This window comes from Procambarus clarkii, chromosome 50 (genome assembly GCF_040958095.1).
Source record: "Procambarus clarkii isolate CNS0578487 chromosome 50, FALCON_Pclarkii_2.0, whole genome shotgun sequence".
Classification (NCBI taxonomy): domain Eukaryota; kingdom Metazoa; phylum Arthropoda; class Malacostraca; order Decapoda; family Cambaridae; genus Procambarus; species Procambarus clarkii.
The window spans coordinates 18,448,055-18,462,630 of NC_091199.1; the positions used below are offsets into that span (position 1 = coordinate 18,448,055).

At 46.4% G+C, this 14,576-nt stretch overlaps 3 non-coding genes across 3 annotated transcripts; all 3 read right to left on the reverse strand.

Annotated features, from left to right (window-relative positions):
• Positions 1–3,004: 3,004 nt before the first annotated feature.
• Positions 3,005–3,077, reverse strand: TRNAA-AGC (transfer RNA alanine (anticodon AGC)). The gene has a single exon. It is a non-coding gene; the product is annotated as a tRNA-Ala (tRNA).
• Positions 3,078–3,083: 6 nt separating this feature from the next.
• TRNAA-UGC (transfer RNA alanine (anticodon UGC)) lies at positions 3,084–3,155 on the reverse strand. The gene has a single exon. It is a non-coding gene; the product is annotated as a tRNA-Ala (tRNA).
• Positions 3,156–5,881: 2,726 nt separating this feature from the next.
• Positions 5,882–5,953, reverse strand: TRNAA-UGC (transfer RNA alanine (anticodon UGC)). Its single transcript has one exon. It is a non-coding gene; the product is annotated as a tRNA-Ala (tRNA).
• Between the last annotated feature and the right edge of the window lie 8,623 nt (positions 5,954–14,576).

A 14,576-nucleotide genomic window follows, 5' to 3' on the forward strand; every position in this document is an offset into this window, starting at 1 on the left:
AGCTGCGTCCGTCAGCCTGATTGACTTGACCACTTACCACAGGAGGCTTGGTCGGATACAGGTCTCCTGGGGACGGTGATCCCAGGAACCGTCGAGAGAAAAGTAATCGCAAGGCAAGGTAATCTTCCCAAGGGGCCATAGTTTTCCCCACCTAATTGTCATTAATACGTCATATCGAAAGCAACAGCTTGTTCCACAAATCAATAACTAGAAAAGGTTATTTAGAAATTTAAGTATTGATAAATGATGGGTAAAACCCCCTTACATTAATACCTTTGTCAGGAACACGATGGTTGGCAAGGAGCGGTAGTGTCACTAGCATAAAAAGCTATGATTTGTTTAGATCTGAAACCTACATTTATGGGCTGCATAAAACGTCCACCAGACTGTGCGACACAGTGGTTGCAAGGATCAGGTTGGGTTACCGTTATCTGTCGCAGATGACTACAGGTGACGGATCTTCCAATCCTGAGCACTTTAGGTGCAAACTGTATGAGCAGGAACTGCGGCCAAATCTCCCACACTACATTACCGGATGCCTAGATAATAGACCTATCAGACCCATAGGCATTAGGTACTTAGAGATTTGCAATTACTTTATTCACTCTCGTGTTCGTGAAGATATCCTCATATTGCTCCCAAAATTTGCCAGTGCAGGCTACAAAACATACGGCCCTGTATGACTAACCATCCTGCGAGATGGGGGATCTTTAGTATCAGTGCTACCTTATTCACTCTAGTGTTGATGATATCCTCATAATGCACCCGGAGTCTGCTAGTGAAGACTGCTTATCACGTGCCTCTGTATGAGTAACCATCCTATGTGTTGGGGATTTTTTTGCATCACGTAGCTAGCTTTTTAACACACTCTACTCCCCTTTATATAGTTTAGGGTTGCTGCACAAATGCAGATGTACCTAATATTTTAATTAAAAAAAGCGTAAAGCGATTGTTAAATCAGTGGGATTCTTTAACAACTCATTACCAAATCGCTTCTTCCTCTTGTGATAAATATGTTGCATGACAACTATTTTCAATGTGCTCTGATCCCAACAATAAGCTATATTTCACATATTTCAAACCAATCCTAAATGATTTTGAAGGCATGAATTTACTTCGTCAGAAAGAGGAAGCAAGTTAGTTTAGCCTTCACACTGACTTAGAAAACTTCCCTCTTGGAATGCTCAGACGAATCGTGCATGCTCATCATGCAAAGCTTCAGGTTAATTTGGACTACAATTCCAAATATCTGGGCCTGGAGAAAGTTGACTTTTGTTACGAATTTTCAATACTTCTGGCAATTAACCGACAAAACAATTTTATTACCCAGAAAAAGTTTCAAAATATTCAAGAAGAATGCCATAATTTTTTAATGGACGCTTGCAAAGAGCTTCTATCTTGTATTTTAAGTAAACATGAAACTTTCAAAAAGGTGGAAAATCTCTCACCAAGCATATGCATTAGCCACTCACGGCCACCATTCCAGAACTTCCAATAGTACTAGCTGACCAATCTAAGGTTGATCATTGACTGGTCCAACATGTATTAGGGACAAATTCAGTGACGCAGGAGCTGAACACTGACCACACCACACCATGTACACCAACACAAATCCAGGGGGTTACGGATTACAGTGGCCCAGGAGCTGAACATTGACATACACCAACCATGTACACTAACACCCATCCATGGGGTTACGGGTTACTTGGGCCCAGGACCTGAAACCTGACCACACCCACCATGTACACCAACACCCATCGATGGAGTAATAGGTTACTGTGGCCCAGGAACTGAATACTGACAACACCCACCATGTACGCCAACACCCTTCCATGGGGTTACAGATTTCAGTGGCCCAGGAGCTGAACACTGACAACACCCACCATGTACACCAACAATCTTCCATGGGGTTACAGATAACAGCGGCCCAGGAGCTGAACACTGACCACACCCACCATGTACAATAACACGCTTTCATGGGGTGACAGGTTATAGAGGCCCAGGAGCTGAACTCTGACCACATTCACCATGTACACCAACACCCTTCCATGAGGTTACAGGTTACAGTGGCCCAGGAGCTGAACACTGACCACACCAACACCATTCCATGGCATTACAGGTTACAGTGGCCAAGGAGCTGAACACTGACCACACCCACCATGTACACCAACACTCATCCATGGACTTGTAGGTTACAGTCGCCCCAGGAGCTGAACACTGACATACACCAACCATGTACATTAACACGCTTCCATGGGGTGACAGTTATAGAGGTCCAGGAGCTGAACACTGACCACACCCACCATGTACACCAACACCCATCGATGGAGTAACAGGTTACAGTGGCCCAGGAACTGAATACTGACCACACCCACCATGTACACCAACACCCTTCCATGAGGTTACAGGTTACAGTAGCCAAGGAGCTGAACACTGATCACACCCACCATGTACACCAACACCATTCCATGGGATTACAGGTTACAGTGGCCAAGGATCTGAACACTGACCACACCCACCATGTACACCAACACCCATCCATGGAGTTGCAGGTTACAGTCGCCCCAGGAGCTGAAAAAGCAATGCTGTTAACAAGCTACAGCATTGATGAATTAGTTGCAAAGTTTGTTAAGATATACAGGAACACAATGGACTCGGGCACTTAAACTCTAGATCGTTTGCTAAATACATTTCTGATAAGATTGGTGACTTATCACAATGTCTTACACTTATCAGTCACTGGTAAGTCTAGGATGAGAGCTTGACCCTCCATTGTGTGAGCATTACAGCACTGAACATTACAGCACTGTAGTTAATGTTTGAGTGGTCATGAAGTAAATAACAATGTTGCAAGCAGTGCAAGATCATCCTGCAGACAAAATATGCACTATATACAGTGAACAGTTTGATTAAAGATGTTTTGTGATCTCTGACGTGATCCCTGGGCAAGAAAAACCAAGGTAATATCTAGCTATAATTAGTTATAAGTTAATATATAAAACCCTGGAGATGCGGGGTATCGATCCCCGTACCTCTCACATGCTAAGCGAGCGCTCTACCACATGAGCTACATCCCCAAAGGCTGGAGGTGCCGGGGATTGAACCCGGGGCCTTTCACATGCAAAGCGAACGCTCTACCACTGAGCTACACCCCCTTATGGTTTGCTAAGTTACAAATCAAAATATTATCCTTCGTCAGGAACATTTCTAAATACAATTGTGCTTGATGTTTAGATCCTTGGTTCCGCCTGTTACATATATGAAGTTCAACTGCAAGCTTCCCCAGACTTTAAGCTCTGGATTTAATCTCTCTCCTTTATGAAAAGTCACTACATGCGACTTTTTGGGATAATTTAAAAGTAAGTTGGGCTATTAATGTTAAGAAAATAATGATTATTTATGTTTTTATAATGTAATGTGTACAAACGAAAGCTGCATCCGTCAGCCTGATTGACTAGACCACTTACCACAGGAGGCTTGGTCGGATTCAGGCCTCCTGGGGACGGTGATCCCAGGAACCTTCGAAAGAAAAAGTAATCGCAAGGCAAGGTAATCCTCCCAAGGGGCCATAGTTTTCCCCACCTAATTGTCATTAATACGTCATATCGAAAGCAACAGCTTGTTCCACAAATCATCAATAACTGTAGAAGGTTATTTAGAAAATTACGTATTGATAAATGACGATTAAAAACCCCTTACAGTTAATACCTTTGTCAGGAACACGATGGTTGGCAAGGAGCGGTAGTGTACACTAGCATAAAAAGCTTTGATTTGTTTAGATCTGAAACCTACATTTATGGGCTGCATAAAACGTCCACCAGACTGTGCGACACAGTGGTTGCAAGGATCAGGTTGGGTTACCGTTATCTGTCGCAGGTGACTACTGGTGACGGATCTTCCAATCCTGAGCACTTTAGGTGCAAACTCTGTGAGCAGGAACTGCGGCCAGATCTCCCACACTACATCACCCAATGCCCAGTTAATAGACCTATCAGACCCGTGAGCATGAGGTACCTAGAGCTTTGCAATTACTTTATTCACTCTCGTGTTCGTGAAGATATCCTCATATTGCACCCAAAATTTAACAGTGCAGGCTACTAAACATATGGCCCTATGACTAACCATCCTGCGAAATGAGGGACCTTTAGTATCAGTGCTACCTTATTCTCTCCTATGTTGATGATATCCTCATAATGCACCCGGAGTCTGTTAGTGAAGACTGCTTATCACGTGCCTCTGTATGACTAACCATCCTGTGTGATGGGGATTTTTTAGCATCACGTAGCTAGGTTTATGACACATTCTACTCCCCTTCATATAGTTTAGGGTTGCTGCACAAATGCAGATGTACCTAATATTTTAATTAAAAAAAGTGGAAAGTAATTGTTATATCAGTGGGATTCTTTAACAACTCCATACCATATCGCTTCTTCTTCTTGTGATAAATATGTTGCATGACAAGTATTTTCAATGTGCTCTGATCCCAACAATAAGCTATATTTCACATTTCTCAAACCAATCCTAATTGATTTTGAGAGCATGAATTAACTTCGTCAGAAAGATGAAGCAAGTTAGTTTAGCCATCACACCGACTTAGAAAACGTCCCTCTTGGAATGCTCAGAAGAATCGTGCATCTTCATCATGCAAAGCTTCATGTTAATTTGAACTACAATTCCAAATATCTGCACCTGGAGAAAGTTGACTTTTGTTACGAATTTTCAATTCTTCTGGCAATTAACCGACAAAACAATTTTATAACCCAGAAAAAGTTTCAAAATATTCAAGAAGGATGCCATAATTTTTTAATGGACGCTTACAAGGAGCTTCTTTCTTGTATTTTAAGTAAACCTGAAACTTTCAAAAAGGTGGAAAATCTATCACCAAGCATATGCATTAGCCACTCACGGCCACCATTTCAGAACTTCCAATAGTACTAGCTGACCAATCTAAGGTTGATCATTGACTGGTCCAACATGTATTAGGGACAAATTCAGTGGCCCAGGAGCTGAACACTGACCACACAACACCATGTACACCAACAAAAATCCATGGGTTACGGGTTACAGTGGCCCAGGAGCTGAACACTGACAAAAATCAACCATGTACACTAACACGTTTCCATGGGGTGACAGGTTATAGAGGCCCAGGAGCTGAACACTGACCACACCCACCATGTACACCAACACCCATCGATGGAGTAACAGGTTACAGTGGCCCAGGAACTGAATACTGACCACACCCACCATGTACACCAACACCCATCGATGGAGTAACAGGTTACAGTGGCCCAGGAGCTGAACACTGACCACACCCACCATGTACACCAACACCCATCCATTGGGTTGCAGGTTACAGTCGCCCCAGGAGCTGAAAAAGCAATGCTGTTAACAAGCTACAGCATTGATGAATTAGTTGCAAAGTTTGTTAAGATATACAGGAACACAATGGACTCGGGCACTTAAACTCTAGATCGTTTGCTAAATACATTTCTGATAAGATTGGTGACTTATCAGAATGTCTTACACTTATCAGTCACTGGTAAGTCTAGGATGAGAGCGTGACCCTCCATTGTGTGAGCATTACAGCTCTGAACATTACAGCACTGTAGTTAATGTTTGAGTGGTCATGAAGTAAATAACAATGTTGCAAGCAGTGCAAGATCATCCTGCAGACAAAATATGCACTATATACAGTGAACAGTTTTATTAAAGATGTTTTGTGATCTCTGACGTGATCCCTGGGCAAGAAAAAACAAGGTAATATCTAGCTATAATTAGTTATAAGTTAATATATAAAACCCTGGAGATGCGGGGTATCGATCCCCGTACCTCTCACATGCTAAGCAAGCGCTCTACCACTTGAGCTACATCCCCAAAGGGCTGGAGGTGCCGGGGATCGAACCCGGGGCCTTTCACATGCAAAGCGAACGCTCTACCACTGAGCTACACCCCCTTATGGTCTGCTAAGTTACACATCAAGAATTTATCCTTCGTCTGGAACATTTCTAAATACAATTGTCCTTGATGTTTAGATCCTTGGTTCCGCCTGTTACAAATATGAAGTTCAACTGCAAGCTTTCCCAGACTTTAAGCTCTGGATTTAATCTCTCTCCTTAATGAAAAGTCACTACATGCGACTTTTTTGGGATAATTTAAACGTAAGTTGGGCTATTAATGTTAAGAAAATAATGATTATTTATTTTTTTATAATGAAATTTGTACAAATGAAAGCTGCGTCCGTCAGCCTGATTGACTAGACCACTTACCACAGGAGGCTTGGTCGGATACAGGCCTCCTGGGGACGGTGATCCCAGGAACCTTCGAAAGAAAAAGTAATCGCAAGGCAAGGTAATCCTCCCAAGGGGCCATAGTTTTCCCCACCTGATTGTCATTAATACGTCATATCGAAAGCAACAGCTTGTTCCACAAATCATCAAAAACTGGAGAAGGTTATTTAGAAAATTACGTGTTGATAAATGACGATTAAAAACCCCTTACAGTTAATACCTTTGTCAGGAACACGATGGTTGGCAAGGAGCGGTAGTGTACACTAGCATAAAAAGCTATGATTTGTTTAGATCTGAAACCTACATTTATGGGCTGCATAAAACGTCCACCAGACTGTGCGGCACAGTGGTTGCAAGGATCAGGTTGGGTTACCGTTATTTGTGGCAGGTGACGGATCTTCCAATCCTGAGAACTTTAGGTGCAAACTCTGTGAGCAGGAACTGCGGCCAGATCTCCCACACTACATCACCCAATGCCCAGTTAATAGACCTATCAGACCCGTGGGCATGAGGTACCTAGAGTGTTACGGACCCGAGCCCAACGTCCGAGCACGGAGCAGTGACGACCGCGCCATCTGTGGGTCAGCTCCTGAAACCCCCTCCAAATGGACGGCGCCATCAAGTGAGGACAGGAAATACCAGCCACAAGGGCTAGTTTCCCGTCCTGATCAGCCCATAACACAGCCACTGCTGACCTCTTTTGAGGTGGAGCTTAGACAGCAACGCCATCTAGGGAGTGGATAGGTGGGCGTTTGGGTCTGAGCCGGTAAGTGACGTGCCCAAGTGTGTCTCTATTATTGATGACATGTCTGATTACAGAGTCGACCTGGAACTGCTGTAATGGAAGTTGGATCAGTCTACCCAAGGCAGTCGTCTTGTCTCCAAGCGTTTGCTGCAGCAGCTGTGAGTCGTCCCCCGGATGAACACTGTGGTGTTAAACTGCCTGTGAAGTGGCAGTTGAGGGATTGTAGTACCCGGGACTGACTAGTGGAGACGCTTAACCACTGGGATGTTGTGGCGAGGGGAGTGATCTGTGGGATCACACGAGGCACCTGACTAGGGTTCGCGACCTTAGTATCGATCGTGGAGTGGCCTAACCAGCGTCGCTGATTGGAACCTGCCAGCTACCGGCTGGACTTGTGGTTGAAGGCCTCCACGACGGTGCCCCCAGTGGAACTGTGATTTGGCTGGCCGGTGGCCAGGGTAGACTCAAGAGGATCGAAGGATTCATAGTGAGGCCACCAGAGCACCAAGAGCTTAGCATCGTGAGCACCTTGAACGTCTAGAGTCTTCAGAAGAAGACATTGTTGTACATTCTAGTGTTTATACCCCCCCCCCCCCCCGTGTAATCTTTTATATAGTATTTATGGTGATGGTGATAATTACATTATTAAGTTTTTGCCTTTATTTCCCTTCCCCTTTAATTTACTTGCGTTACGGATCACATCCCTTGAAAGCCACTACTAGCTTGGGGCCGGATACCCAAACTCTACTTACATCAGAGAAAGAACCCGGTTGCGACCCGAGAGGGCCGTAACATAATTGGCATCCCCAGCGGGATCCGACCCCTTGTCAAGTATGTTTGACAGGGGTGGTGAAGTGGCGTAATCCCTGTAAATAATTCCCCCTGTGTGTGACTATTAGGACGTTATGCGTCCTGTGCGGTGCTCAGAGTGACTAAGTGCAATATTGTGTAGTGCGGTGCTCAGTGATTCAGTGCAATATTGTAGAGCGAAGTGCTCGCTACGATTAAGTGCAATATTGTGTAGTGCGGTGCTCAGTGATTCAGTGCAATATTGTAGAGCGAGGTGCTCGCTGTGATTAAGTGCAATATTGTGTAGCGCGGTGCCCGGTGTAATTACGTGCAATATTGGCAAGTGAGGTGCTAGGTGCGATAAAGTGCAATATTGACGTAGAACAGTGCTCGGTGCATAAAGTGCTAGCGTGAAAGCGGTGTGTTAAGTGCTAAGTGTTCCATCTGTAACAATGGCAGAAAAAGCGACCATCGACGATCTGGACGATGTTCAGGCTTTTCTGAACAGGGAGGATTGTCTTGCCAGATTGAAATATCTGGGCAAACAGGAACTCGTACTGGTGAGTGCCTACCTGGAGATCAAGATCCGTGCCAGTGATTCCCGTGTGGAGATCTTGTCCAAGGTTCACCGGCATTTGAAGGCCGAAGAAAAAAAGGAAGGCGAGACACATAGTATAAAAGGTGACGAGATAGCTTCCACTGAAAGGGAAGGTAAGAGCAGTGACGTCGAAAGTGATGAAAGTGAACTAAATATAAGTTTACTTACTGTGAAAATGCGTGAACTATAGAGATCCATCGTGAAATAGAATGGAAAAAGCTAGAAATCGCTAAAGAGAGAGAGGAGAAAGCTAGAGAGAGAGAAGATAAGAAATTAGAAATGGAAAGAGAGAGACAAGAAATGGAAAGAGCGAGACAAGAAATGGAAAGAGAGAGATTAGGAAAAGAATTAGAGATGAGGCGTTTAGAATTAGAATGAGAAGAAAGAAGAGAAGAGCGAGAAAGAGCAGAGAAACGAGAGAGAGAAGAACGAGAAAGAGAAAGAGAAGAGCGAGAAAGAGAAGAGAAAAGAGAGAGAGAAGAACGAGAAAGAGAAAGAGAAGAACGAGAAAAAGAACGAGACAGGCAAGAACGACAGGACAGAGAGGAAAGAGAGAGACAACATGAGCTAGAAGTATTGCGGTTAGGCGGTGGTCGGAGGCAAACAACGGACACAAGTATTTTCGATCCGGTGAGGAACATCAAAATGGTCCCAAAATTCAATGAGAAGGAAGTGTCGAAGTTCTTCGCGGCCTTCGAGAAAGTCGCTGCCTCTTTGGAGTGGCCAAGGGAGAATTGGGCCATCATGATACAGTCAGTCTTGACTGGGAAGGCCCAAATCGCCTACTCCACGTTGTCCCTTGACGACTCTGGCGATTATGACCAGGTGAAGAAGGTCGTGCTCATGGCGTACCAATTGGTACCTGAGGCGTACAGGCAAAAGTTCTGGAACCTGAAAAAGACCTCAGAGCACACTTTCACCGAATTCGCCGCAATCAAGGAGCGACTTTTCCAGGAATGGTGTACCTCTCGGAAGGTAGAGACCAAAGAAGACCTCGAGCAGCTCCTACTGTTAGAGGACTTCAAGGATTGTTTGTCTGGAGACCTGAAGACGTACTTAGAGGAACAGCAGGTGGAGACCTTAAGTGCGGCAGCCACCATGGCTGAGGAATACATCCTGACGCATAGGCCTTCTGCTAAGTACGTCTCGAGGAATTACCCACGCCGGTTTGACAAACCTCATCAGGAAGAGGAGAGACCCGTCCCACGAAGCGCTGAGAAGATGCCCCCAAGTAGCCCTCGAAGGACTAGTCCTAACAGTCCGAAACACCGGAGTCCGAGGAGGAATATGGTGTGCTGGACTTGTGGGCAGAAAGGGCATGTAGCTGCTATGTACCGAAGCAGAAGAGGTAGCGGCCCACGTAGGGAGGTGATGTTAGTGAGCTGTGTGACGCCACCAGAGGGAACCCCGTCCCTGATGACTAGTCAGGAAGAATCCAGATTGTTTTCCCCTCACACTTCAAGCGGGTATGTATCGAGTGGTCATACTGGTAGATCTGTTGTAGTGCTCAGAGACAGTGGAGCAGCCCAGTCCCTGATCGTGAGTAGCTCGTTACCCGAGGGAGTGAGTGTGGATAGGAGACAAAAAGTTGTCCTAGTCGGGTTTCCTAGGACGCAGTACATCGCCCCCTTAATGCCGGTACCTCTCGACTTGCCTTACTTCAGTGGCACATGTGCGTTGGCAGTAGTCAATACCCTACCTCTAGCTGGGATTGACGTGATACTAGCCAACGACCTGGTAACCGATTGGAGCAGCAATCATCCCAAGATTGTGGACGAGTCAGCTGGAACAGCAAGGTCTGAAGTAACAACAGGCGTTGGTAATGTCCAGGTACAGACAGACCCGGAACTAAATAATATGTTTAATTTCTCCTCTACCCGACAGATCGAGAGCATTCTAGCAGAGTCTCCTGAACCGTTTCCCGACAAGAAGCATGAGGTTATGATGGCAGAAGCGACTGAGCGAGAAGAGAGGTCTCGTGTACAAGCACCCTCGGATACCAACGGGTCTGGAGCCAACGCAGATGAGTACTTGCGGTATGGCAAGGCACAGCGTTCTTTGAACCGGCCTGAGATTCCCCAGACGTCGGAGGTATGTGAGGCATGTGCGAAGGTTTTAGTGCCCTCTTTGGTCCAAACCAGGCTAATGGATGTAGCCGGCTATGGATATTACAGGCTCAGGAAGCTTATACCTCGGTTGACCGTATGTTTCTTAGCGGTAGTTTGTTTTATTCTCGTGTGTGCTCTCAGTAGGGACCAGTGGACGACCCGACAGATGATGGCTCCCTTGAACATCGTGAAAAGACCCCAAGGATTGGAGACGTGCACTATGAGTAGTGCAGTCGAAGAAGGGACCTGGAAGGTGATGGTTGATACAGGAGGTACGAGATGTGATATTATGAGTGATTGTTTCCGACAGATTGACACCCCCCGCGTGATGGCTGAGCCTGGGTTCAGCGTTATGCGGAACGTTGGTCGACCTGACAGGCAGAGCGAATGCCATCCTCGATGTACGAACAGCCCTGTTGGGACTAGGTGTGAACCTAGTAGAGGCATATGCAGTAAGTATTGACTTGCCCACTGTCGCTGTCGCTCTAAATTATCAGACCCCTGTATTCCAGGTTCCCGTCTCCCTGAAGGACTACCGGACCGGTACTAGAAATGCCGTCTGTAACCAGCCATCAACGGTGCCACGACACAGGGAGGTGTCGATTCACCCCAGATCGTGTCTACACCAATCCTTACTCGAGAGAGGTGAGATTATGCTCCGGATTAACATCTCGGTGGAGATGTGGAAAAGTACATCAGGCAGGTCATTGCCTTACATCTGCAAGTTTTCTTTGTGCGAGAGTTCCCCAGTAGGACCGTTCTGTGGACAAGACAGCCTCGCCACTCCAGTTTATAGTGTATGTGAGTCCATTTGAAGTTGCATCCGCGTACTAATTTGGTTTGTGTTTTTCTTTATAGAAACCCAAACCAAATTCTTTTTGGTGGGGAGGTATTACGGACCCGAGCCCAACGTCCGAGCACGGAGCAGTGACGACCGCGCCATCTGTGGGTCAGCTCCTGAAACCCCCTCCAAATGGACGGCGCCATCAAGTGAGGACAGGAAATACCAGCCACAAGGGCTAGTTTCCCGTCCTGATCAGCCCATAACACAGCCACTGCTGACCTCTTTTGAGGTGGAGCTTAGACAGCAACGCCATCTAGGGAGTGGATAGGTGGGCGTTTGGGTCTGAGCCGGTAAGTGACGTGCCCAAGTGTGTCTCTATTATTGATGACATGTCTGATTACAGAGTCGACCTGGAACTGCTGTAATGGAAGTTGGATCAGTCTACCCAAGGCAGTCGTCTTGTCTCCAAGCGTTTGCTGCAGCAGCTGTGAGTCGTCCCCCGGATGAACACTGTGGTGTTAAACTGCCTGTGAAGTGGCAGTTGAGGGATTGTAGTACCCGGGACTGACTGGTGGAGACGCTTAACCACTGGGATGTTGTGGCGAGGGGAGTGATCTGTGGGATCACACGAGGCACCTGACTAGGGTTCGCGACCTTAGTATCGATCGTGGAGTGGCCTAACCAGCGTCGCTGATTGGAACCTGCCAGCTACCGGCTGGACTTGTGGTTGAAGGTCTCCACGACGGTGCCCCCAGTGGAACTGTGATTTGGCTGGCCGGTGGCCAGGATAGACTCAAGAGGATCGAAGGATTCATAGTGAGGCCACCAGAGCACCAAGAGCTTAGCATCGTGAGCACCTTGAACGTCTAGAGTCTTCAGAAGAAGACATTGTTGTACATTCTAGTGTTTATACCCCCCCCCCCCCCCGTGTAATCTTTTATATAGTATTTATGGTGATGGTGATAATTACATTATTAAGTTTTTGCCTTTATTTCCCTTCCCCTTTAATTTACTTGCGTTACGGATCACATCCCTTGAAAGCCACTACTAGCTTGGGGCCGGATACCCAAACTCTACTTACATCAGAGAAAGAACCCGGTTGCGACCCGAGAGGGCCGTAACATAATTGGCATCCCCAGCGGGATCCGACCCCTTGTCAAGTATGTTTGACAGGGGTGGTGAAGTGGCGTAATCCCTGTAAATAATTCCCCCTGTGTGTGACTATTAGGACGTTATGCGTCCTGTGCGGTGCTCAGAGTGACTAAGTGCAATATTGTGTAGTGCGGTGCTCAGTGATTCAGTGCAATATTGTAGAGCGAAGTGCTCGCTACGATTAAGTGCAATATTGTGTAGTGCGGTGCTCAGTGATTCAGTGCAATATTGTAGAGCGAGGTGCTCGCTGTGATTAAGTGCAATATTGTGTAGCGCGGTGCCCGGTGTAATTACGTGCAATATTGGCAAGTGAGGTGCTAGGTGCGATAAAGTGCAATATTGACGTAGAACAGTGCTCGGTGCATAAAGTGCTAGCGTGAAAGCGGTGTGTTAAGTGCTAAGTGTTCCATCTGTGACAATGGCAGAAAAAGCGACCATTGACGATCTGGACGATGTTCAGGCTTTTCTGAACAGGGAGGATTGTCTTGCCAGATTGAAATATCTGGGCAAACAGGAACTCGTACTGGTGAGTGCCTACCTGGAGATCAAGATCCGTGCCAGTGATTCCCGTGTGGAGATCTTGTCCAAGGTTCACCGGCATTTGAAGGCCAAAGAAAAAAAGGAAGGCGAGACACATAGTATAAAAGGTGACGAGATAGCTTCCACTGAAAGGGAAGGTAAGAGCAGTGACGTCGAAAGTGATGAAAGTGAACTAAATATAAGTTTACTTACTGTGAAAATGCGTGAACTAGAGATCCATCGTGAAATAGAATGGAAAAAGCTAGAAATCGCTACAGAGAGAGAGGAGAAAGCTAGAGAGAGAGAAGATAAGAAATTAGAAATGGAAAGAGAGAGACAAGAAATGGAAAGAGCGAGACAAGAAATGGAAAGAGAGAGATTAGGAAAAGAATTAGAGATGAGGCGTTTAGAATTAGAACGAGAAGAAAGAAGAGAAGAGCAGAGAAACGAGAGAGAGAAGAACGAGAAAGAGAAAGAGAAGAGCGAGAAAGAGAAGAGAAAAGAGAGAGAGAAGAACGAGAAAGAGAAAGAGAAGAACGAGAAAAAGAACGAGACAGGCAAGAACGACGGGACAGAGAGGAAAGAGAGAGACAACATGAGCTAGAAGTATTGCGGTTAGGCGGTGGTCGGAGGCAAACGACGGACACAAGTATTTTCGATCCGGTGAGGAACATCAAAATGGTCCCAAAATTCAATGACAAGGAAGTGTCGAAGTTCTTCGCGGCCTTCGAGAAAGTCGCTGCCTCTTTGGAGTAACCAAGGGAGAATTGGGCCATCATGATACAGTCAGTCTTGACTGGGAAGGCCCAAATCGCCTACTCCACGTTGTCCCTTGACGACTCTGGGGATTATGACCAGGTGAAAGAAGGTCGTGCTCATGGCGTACCAATTGGTACCTGAGGAGTACAGGTAAAAGTTCAGGAACCTGAAAAAGACCTCAGAGCACACTTTCACCGAATTCGCCGCAGTCAAGGAGCGACTATTCCAGGAATGGTGTACCTCTCGGAAGGTGGAGACCAAAGAAGACCTCGAGCAGCTCGTACTGTTAGAGGACTTCAAGGATTGTTTGTCTGGAGACCTGAAGACGTACTTAGAGGAACAGCAGGTGGAGACCTTAAGTGCGGCAGCCACCATGGCTGAGGAATACATCCTGACGCATAGGCCTTCTGCTAAGTACGTCTCGAGGAATTACCCACGCCGGTTTGACAAACCTCATCAGGAAGAGGAGAGACCCGTCCCACGAAGCGCTGAGAAGACGCCTCCAAGCAGCCCTTGAAGGACTAGTCCTAACAGTCCGAAACACCGGAGTCCGAGGAGGAATATGGTGTGCTGGACTTGTGGGCAGAAAGGGCATGTAGCTGCTATGTACCGAGGCAGAAGAGGTAGCGGCCCACGTAGGGAGGTGATGTTAGTGAGCTGTGTGACGCCACCAGAGGGAACCCCGTCCCTGATGACTAGTCAGGAAGAATCCAGATTGTTTTCCCCTCACACTTTAAGCGGATATGTATCGAGTGGTCATACTGGTAGATCTGTTGTAGTGCTCAGAGACAGTGGAGCAGCCCAGTCCCTGATCGTGAGTAGCTCGTTACCCGAG